The sequence below is a fragment of the Eulemur rufifrons genome, chromosome 10 (assembly GCF_041146395.1).
Source record: "Eulemur rufifrons isolate Redbay chromosome 10, OSU_ERuf_1, whole genome shotgun sequence".
In the NCBI taxonomy this organism is placed as follows: domain Eukaryota; kingdom Metazoa; phylum Chordata; class Mammalia; order Primates; family Lemuridae; genus Eulemur; species Eulemur rufifrons.
This window is the reverse complement of record NC_090992.1, coordinates 12,957,366-12,965,757: the sequence shown is the minus strand read 5'-3', so window position 1 is coordinate 12,965,757 and position 8,392 is coordinate 12,957,366.

Below are 8,392 nucleotides of genomic sequence, written 5' to 3'. Positions count from 1 at the left end.
GGCCTCTGCCTTTAGGTACTTCCTTCTGGACGGGATCCCTTTCACAGTGACCTGAGGCTCACATTCTTACTGCTGTTCCAAATGTGACACTCCTCCTCTGCCCTCTGCCTCACCTACCTCTGACCTGCCATTCTAGGTCATGTCCCTACTCCTCTCCACTGCTGCTACCAGCCACTGTAGTTTCCTTGAGTGTGAGTCAGACCCAGGCCCATCGTGTCCCGGAGCTGTGAGGCACACGAAGCAAGTTTCCTGAGAGTCACAATGGACTAGAGCTAAGGGTGAAGGCACAGACTCCTTTTCCAAAGACGTCTTCACAAGATCTTTCCTACATTTAACAACCCAATGCTTTTCTCTCCTCCAAAGTGGTGAAGAGCTCTGAGAAGTTTGCAATTGGTGTTTGCACTTTTCTTTAGTAAATTTTGCACTTGGTTGGTCTTACCCCACCTGAGGAATGCAGCAGCTATCATGCCTTGGTGCCTCAGCTAAAATTTCAGTTTTAATCTCCTGTTACATTAATAATGAATTGACATGTGCACTTAACTTTTCAGTTCCCAAAATGTACATTATCTCACCTATTCCTTACAGGAACTCTATCAAGGTGGCAATTCTGTTCTCTGCATTTTTCAGAAGAGGAAACTAAGGCACAGAGGTCAAGAAGCTTGTCCAAGATCACGCAGCTGGGGGCTTAGAGTCTGATTAGCACCCACATCTACCTGACCCCTTTGCACTGCCACAGACAGCTTCCCAATGGGAAAGACAGTGTAAGGGCCTTGCGCCCTTGCTCTATGAGGCCTGGCACTTGGGCCCTGGGCCTTCCATGGCCCCAGGGCACTCCTGATTCAGGAGGTTTCCCAGAGGCTTGCCTGGAAAGGCAGCAGCCTCCTCAATACAAAGCTAAAACACGAGACGTGAGACTTTCTTGAAGCAGATCAAGGCAGCCAGCCCTGTGACTGGCAGCTGGGCTCAGAGAACCAGCCAAAGAAAAGTCCCGCTTCCTTTGCACATAAAGCATCCATTCTCAGCCATACTTACTGGCACAGACACTCACAGACCAGAGCCTCAAAGGGCTGGGCAATGAAACAGACACAGACAAGAGCAAGAGATTTGTTTCCTTTCTAAGGGAAAAACCCAGATAATACTCAACACATACACAATTTTCATCTGAGCTGAATTTTTTATAGGCAAGGCAGAGATTTCTTGTGCCAAAGTTTTGAGGGCAGATGGCTGGGGGAGGTGTCTATAGAGACAGATTTATAGCCTGTGGCCACTTCCTCATGGGCTGAAAATACCCCGGCTTCCTTTCCCCATGTTTCTCGTCTTCCGCCATCTTCTCCTTCTCCCTCTCTCCATGACCGATTCCTTCCAGTGGCCAGCCCCAAGGACCTACAGAGATGGGTGATACCGGGGCCTCATGGTCAGGGGGGTCAGACAGATGAGAAAGGCCAAAACTGAAAACACAGGATAATAGAGCAAAATGGAATTAGAGCTTGCCACGGGGCCACAGAGTGGGGAGGGGCACGGGGCATCAGAGGGGATTCTGAAGGGATGCTCCCGCTGCTGCTGACTGACGGCCAGGTTGACTCTCGGCCCGTCAGAATGGATTCCAGCCTTTACGTGGAGCCGGGGGGACTGTCAGCTCATGGTGGACTAGACGAAGCCGTGGAGGAGAAGCCTGCGCTGAGTCCTGACGGGCGTGTCCATTAGGCAGACAGACTCTGAGAGGAGGACATTCCAGACTGAGGGGACAGTAAAGGCAGAAAGGCAGGAGACAAAGGCTCTTAGCGGAACTCTTTGTCTCTGATCCCTCAGAGGCCAGAGTGTCAGCAGATATCTGTTGAATTAATGAAAGGTGATGAGTGAATGAATGAAGTGGAGGAAGTGTGACAGGGAGGCATGGAGGGTGACACTGGACAGCAGCAATTAGGCAATAACAGGGCCATCAGGCACTGCAGTCCATGATGCGCCAAGCCTTTATACAGATTGTATTATTTCATCCTTTCTGTCACAGGTAGGTAAATTGTCAATATTAGAGGAGTGAAGGTATATAAAACATCGAGAACAGTTCCTGGCACTGGGTAAGTGTCATATGGGTATTAGTATTATCATCCCAAAGTTATAGATATGCATGTTGAAACTCAGAGAAATAAGATAATAGTTTGTACAACCAGGTCTGTCACACCCCAAATCTCATTCTCTTAGCCCATATCACAGAGGGGAGTAGGGCAACTTAACTGATGTGAATTCCACTACACATGCTTGGGAAAAAAAGGAAATTTTAGGAACATGGGCCATTCTTCTCACCATAATCCTCAGCGACCTATGCCGTGGAGTAAATGTGGAACAAAACCTGGATCTAAAAATGTTCCCTCCACTCCCTTCTGTTCTTATGGGCCTCTCATGGCCAAAGCATCTGGCTATGCATGTAATTTCCATACAACAAGGTTCCTAAATGCAAGCCTACTACTGCATTTGGGGCTCGATCAAAGAAACAGTGATCTGTCCGTTCCAACAATGGATATTAAACAATTAGTCTCACTATATCATGCACAGCTGATAGGCAAGTTAAGAAATTTTCAAGGCAATTTTTACAATGTCCAAGGTAGTCCAAGCTGTCTTTGGAATGTAATAGCCCCAGTAAGGTGCAATTGTGCTGAGTGTAGCCTCCCAGGCTAGGGATGGTCAGTGGGTCTGCGGGTTAAAGGTTTGGCAGCCATCTCTGTACCCTTTTATTCTAAGAGTGCCTGGGCCTCTGATTCTCATAGCCAAAGCACTCAGATTTTATCTGAGACCCAATAATGGTTTTCTCAGCCATGGGTACGTGATGAAAATATAAGAGACTCCACTCTGGCCTTGTGGATGTCACTTTCTGTTTCTCCACCACCCTGGTCTTTCTGTAATTAACCTCTGGACCCCAGAAATGAGGGCTCCAGAACAGAGCTGAAACATTCTCTCCAGGACAAGACGGAGCTTCCAAGCTGGGACCTTTCTCTTGACAATCTGCACGTCAGAACTCAATCGAGTAGAACAGCCATTGCTTGGCTCCATATTGCTAAAGTGACTCAGCCTGACAAGGCACTAAATAACATTCCAATATTATCCCACACACACACAGAGAAAGGAAAATAAATCACGCCACTTCATCATTTGTCTCTCATGAACGCATCTTATGAATATTTTCCTTTAAAGACTAATCTGCTGAAGACTTGGAAAAACGTATTTGTGTGCATTCATTAAGTCTCCGACTTAGAAGCACATTCTGGGACTAATTATTTTTTAACTAACTAATCAACATGTTTCATTCATAAATTGGGATTTATCAGTATGGCACATGAAAGGAGAGAACATATTATTATTTTAATTTGGTTAATATGCAAAAAACGTGCTGTGTTTGTAATGACCTGCTTTCACTGAATAGAGGCAGGCTGGAAATAGTAGCAGCTTCCGCTAATGAGGGTTCTGGCTGCAGGCCCCAGCTTCTGGGTGCTAGACACTCAGTTTGCATCCTGACCCATCAGGGCATGTGCTCCTGGAGGAGGCAGGAGCGATTTCCTCACAAGGGGAAACACCAAAGGCCTTGTGTTTGTTCTGCTGATAGAACCAGTTATACCCGCTTTGTTAGTGGAAGAAAAAGCCTGGAAGTTGGGGGTGGAGAGTGGGGGTGGGAAGGGGCATTCACTTTTGCTTGTTATAAAACACACGCACACACACACACACACACACACACTCCCTCACTCTTTGAACCTGTCGAGTATAAGGCCCAACTCTATTAATAAGGGATTCCACCATAATCTAGTGATTCTTGTGTTTTCTCACACTGTTGTGCCCACCATCCCATGTGCAGCTTGTCTACCATGCAAATAAATCCTCTGTTCTGAAGTCCTTTGATAAAGGGATTTATTTATCAGCCTGACATGGGTATCCCATTTGCTCCTGCAAATGTGTGGCTCTTCCTTGCCTCTCAGCTGATTTAGCATCCAGGGCCCCAGGTTCATACAGTCTGTCAGGCGCCTGGGTTATCCCCCCAACCCCCACAAAATCGGCTCCAGCTTTGAACCAGACTCATCTCACCCCTTTGGCCGACAGAATCGACAGAATCGCTCTGGCCTCACCTAGAAGTGTAGGGGGCAGGGGCGGGGGAGAGCTGTTCACCACTGGCCTTTCTGTGACACACTGGAGCAGGGTCCAGCTACATTGTTTCTGTCCAGCCCTGGTGCCAGCCTGCCCAGGACCTGGGGACATCCTGATGTGGCACATTCTAGAGCCAGGAGCTGCTTTTGTATTTTAAAAGAGGACATTTCCTCTTCTGTTATTTTGGTTTGTTTGTTTGTTTTTCCCCTACTGGAAGAGCTATTTTTATATCCTGAAAAAAATGCAAATGCTCATTGTAGAAAATTTAGAAAAAACAGAAAACTATCCATAAAAAGTAAATCTATAATCCCACTACCAAGAGACAACCAGCATGCACAGTGCCATTTGGGGGTGTTTCCTTCTGACCCTGGTGCCTGTGGCAGAACAGGACCTCTCAGGGAGCAGGAGCATCCTGGGCCTCTTCTGTGAAGCTTTGGGAATGAAGCAACCCTAACGTGGGATGAAAACAATTGTGCTGTATTTTAAACGTGTACATACAACAATCAGAGCCACATGATAAATGGCAAGATCTTATCTGTGACTGGTGTCAATGTATTTAGAGTATTCCTGTGATTATTTGTATAATTGCATTTAGAGATCATGTCCAAAGTCTAAATCAGTAAACTTGAGGCCTAGTCAAATGACTCTCCTGGATCCCCTCCCCCTGCCTCTACGGGCCTGACATACGTGCATTTGTACTTATATCATATTTCACATCATACCACCTTCACATTTTTATATTCTGACTTATTATTCTGTCAACCTTTTTACAAGTCAATAGAAATTCTTCTACAACAAGCTTTTCATGGCTACCCAACATTTCATGATGCAAACTTACTGTTTAAGCTTTCACCCATTATTCAACATTTCAGATGATTCCATTTTTTTTTCACCATTATAAATAATACTGCATGGAACATCTTTCTGTGAAAATCTTTGCAGCTATCTGGGGTTAATTCCTTTTGATGAATTCCTAAAAGGAAAATTACTGGGCCACAGGATAGGAACATTTTAGAATATCTTGTTTTGTGTTGCTCAATTTGTTTCCAAATAGTGGTACTGATTTACACAGAAAGTTAGAACATTTTCATTTTTTTAATTTAGCTTTAATTGTGCAGGTAATTCACAGAATACACTCTCCTTGTAAACAAATTTAAGGTAAGGCCTAAATCTCTTTTAACCATCCCCTTCAATTTCTGAATCCCTCAGAGGTAGCCATGGTTTTCAGCTTAACAAAAGTTCTCTAGCAATACATTTACTTAGTTATCCGTGTTCTTACATAAACTTGTATATTTGTGAACTAATAAAAACTTGCATATCTCTGTAACCATAGAAAACATGGTATCTTTGTGTGAAAATTTTTTTACATGAATGGTATCATATTGTATATGTATTATATGACTTGTTTATTTCCTTCAGCTGTCCATCTTTGAGCTCTTCCTATGTACATAAAAATTTACCTCACTCTTTCTCCCTTTCCATATATTTCCATGGGATAGATATAGCCTAGTTTATTTAGCCATTCCTCTACGCATACATATTTGGGTCCTCCCAATTTTTTTCATTTTTATAAATAGTGCTGTGATGTATATACCCTTTTACATAAGGAAGCAATTGGAACAAGTTTTTTCTCTACTTGAAACCAAGTAGTAGAATTTCTAGGTCATAGGATGTGCACATTTTTAATTTTAATAGATCCTGCCAAACTGTAGAGAACATTTTAAATTACTAGGGATATGCTAGAATACCTTGGATTTGGGCTTAATTATCAAGGACGTAGTTCTGTAAAGGTCTATTGTGTAGGATGTCATCCAAAGTTCTGTTCACGTATTCATTTATTCCATCCCTGTCTGCTCAGGAGCCACTGTGGTCCCCGACTCATAGCACACAGTCAATCGGATGCGTGGGTTAGGCGCTCTCCCTTTCACCAGCCCCACCCGCTTAGGGCCTCAACCTGACACCTGACTCCCTTCAGCACCTGCCAACCCCTTGCTCATCTTTCCAGATAGAGCTCACATGTCCCCTCTTCTGGAAGCCCTCACGGAGCCCAGGCTGAGTAAGGCAGCCTGTCTTCAGTGTCCTCACAGCACCCTTATTTATTGGCTCGTCATGCTTATTGCAATTTGGAATTTAGTCGTCTCTCCCCTGTTCTAATGGCTACTCTTGGTCTTTCAACAGTGCATGGACTTGGGCATCAAGTGTACATGTCTGTGGAGCACTGTTTGATGACAAGTGTGCATGTGTAGCAGTCTGTCGGCTTCTGCAGGGAAGGGACCAAGTGGACCAGCTTTCTTCAGATAGAGCCTAACAGAAAAAGGCTGCAAAAAAAAAAAAAAAAAAAAAAAATCAGATGGCTAACAATTGACCCTCATTGGTGATCATGATCTCGATAAGAATGATAAACAACTGGTAAGTAAAGTGAATCACTCACTCTCCACGCACAAAAATTTAGAACCACTTTCACCTCTCTGGAAAGTATTTATACCACTCCTTACTTTAGTATTTCTTCATGTAATCTAGAAGTTTTTTATGTTTATTTTTTAAAATGCATCACAGGGAATGATAAACAGCAGCAAGAAAGCCACTCAAGCAGTTGGAATATGGCGATTTTATTGTCATATGTCTCTGGTTAGGATCTCAACTATGAAACGAAATGTATGGAAAAAAAGACTGGCAATAAATATACCCAAATGTTAATAACGGTTTCTCCAGTGGGGTTGGGATGATGTGTGAATTTCTTTTCTTCTTATTTTTACTTCTTTAAACTTTTCATATTATTTTCCCATGTATATAATTCACTTTTAATCAGAAAAATAGAAATAACCAAAAAATGTTTCAGCTATTACTTTTCTAAGGAGAAAATTTTAAATACTCTGCAATGTACATACATGTATGACAGAAGAAAATAATTCCAGGAGAATTAAACAAAAATATCAACTCTCAGATTAGACAGTAACTCATTCAGTATTAACCGGGAACCCTGTGGTTCCAGAGACAGCACTAGGGGCCGGGGACATAGCCATAAACAAGTCAGGTACACTTCCCACCCTCATGAAGCCTGTAGCCTAGTAAAAGCCACAGACTCAAGTATCACCAGGGACCAGGCAGCAAGGAGAAAGGAGTGAAATCCACCTGCAGTCCAAGTCCTAATATTTGCTAACATTTGCAGGCCCAGGGAAAAAATATAAATGGAAGCCCACCTACTGTATGTCCAACTACTTACAAGTTATAAACCAAGTTAGCAAATTTAAGTAACTTCTAGTTTCCTACCTTGACACATATATCTTTATAACCACCTAAAAGGCCAAGTTCAAATTTAGAATTCTCAGATGTCTTGGATTTCCTTTGCCTAAAGATGATGACATAGGAAAAACTGGTCCCCAGCCCAAGGTCCCACCCCCACCACACCATCTGCTCTTCTTCTCTTCCCATGGCTGGCTCCATTTCACACAGCAAGGGGCTTTGTGCAGGCGGGTGGACACCCTGGCCTGCACATGCCAGCTTCATCCTCTCCACCCCCACACCCCAAATTTTCATAAAACAGCTTTTCCTGGCCATCTCTTGGGCCTGGGGTGTGCACTCTGGCAGTGCTATTTGCCCTCAGGAGAATTAACTGAGAAAGAGGTCTCTGCAGGCTCTGGAAGCAGGCTTGGGTCCTTTGGGGTGGGAATTCCAGCAGCATGATCTAGAAGAGGCTGTGCAGGCATCACTGGCTCTTCAGACTCCCCACTGTACATTTGGAGGAGGGCCAGGTAGAGGGGAGCGGCCTTTAAAGCATGGGGCCAAGGGCGGGGCCCCTGCTTGCCAATACTATCAGCTGACCGAGTAGGGATGGTGGAGATTGGAGAGCAAATGCCTCACCTTAGGACAGCAGCAGCTGCTCAACTCCAGCCCCAAATTACCATACCTGGGAACATGGATCCCAACGGCCACAACTGCTTTTTGAAAAAAAGCACAAGTCTGGGTTTTCTTATTAAATTGCAGATTTTTACACGCTAACAAGTAATAATGATAAAAATTAAATTGCTTTGTAGGCCAAACTAAAAATATCTGTGAGCCGGATGACCTCTATGGAAGGAAAGAAAATCAAGTTCCATCTGCATGTTGCTTGGCCACCATTTAGTTGTGAAAATGATATCCCCCAATTCATTAATGTCACTTGAGCCTGTAAGTGAACGATGAGATGTCTCCATGGCTGTGTGTATGTTTGAATTTCATGCATCTTCTGTTCCCCAGCAGAAATCCAATTTCCCTGGCTCCTTCC